This window comes from Echinococcus granulosus (genome assembly GCF_000524195.1).
Source record: "Echinococcus granulosus chromosome Unknown EG_S00012, whole genome shotgun sequence".
NCBI classification, from domain to species: Eukaryota; Metazoa; Platyhelminthes; class Cestoda; order Cyclophyllidea; family Taeniidae; genus Echinococcus; species Echinococcus granulosus.
Window position 1 is genome coordinate 623,441 of NW_020170392.1, and position 1,190 is coordinate 624,630.

The window sequence follows — 1,190 nt, forward strand, 5'->3', positions numbered from 1 at the left end:
TAAAAATAAGCATAGAGGCATTCGTGTTCAAGAATATTTAGAGGCACATGAGGTACCAAATCTCGCGCACAATTAGCCAGAAACCTGCCAACCAGACAGCAGTGGAATGACATCTCTGGTCCCCGTAGACAATAGTGCTCATGCTGCCAGAACGCCTCCGTCCTCCTCTTCTACTTAAAATACCCCTTGTTGCAAAAACCAATTCCCCAAAAGGTATAGGGAAAAGGCATTCTCATCAGTAGACGCAGGGCTAAAGAGATTGCCAGACGGTTTGGATATGACAGGGGTAAAACGCATCACTAAATTAACATTTCAAGTCGAGCAGACACCAACGTCTCAGAAGGTCAATGGCTGAATGCGAGATGCGAGAGAGTGGTCAAACCTTCTCACCACAGTACTTTGGAATCAGTGACGTCATTAAAAGTGTGCATTGCAAACTGGGTGGTGAGAAACGAAGCACACCTTCGTGAGACGGCAGTGGGTTTGGCCACTGGAGGCGCATTCTTGTCTAGACTCCGAATGCTTTCTTCCCATAACTCCGGCTGAAATGGTCAATGAAATTCAGCATGCGCTTGGCATAGACTCGCCTCCACACCACACCAATGGAAGTGTGCAACTCCAACTTGCACAGACATTCGAACATGCTGAAAGGCCGACAAACGACGTTCTAACAGAGCAAGTGGTCAACTTAGCGGTAAGCCCGTAGACAGCAGCCAAAGTTGAAGTTGCGCTAAACACCATGACTGCGCACTACCAAGGGCAGAATGAGGGAAACGCGATTCACCAACTCATCTCGCCACAGTAGCGATCATAGTGACAGGGAGTGAAGTTGATCAGACTCTTTGTTATGCTACCTTCTCTTGTTCTCCACTCTTCTCTTCCCTCCTCTTGTCTCCCCTTGTCTTCTCTTCTGCTCTGTCCGCTTCTACACAAGATCTCTTTTGGTGCATTCACACAACTCGCCTTGATATCGTTTGAAGTCGCCTGTGGTAGAGCATTCGAATTTGAATTGATCCAAGCCAACTGGCTCACCCAAGCAGTTGACCCCAGTACCAATCCCTCTTGTAGGACTAGCTTTGTATAACCGCCGGAGTAGGGACACGTAGTTACTCGTGTCTTAGCTGCTTTGTTTTGGGAACTGACACACAACATCGCTTGCTCAAATTTAAACTGATACGTGTTAAAAAGGG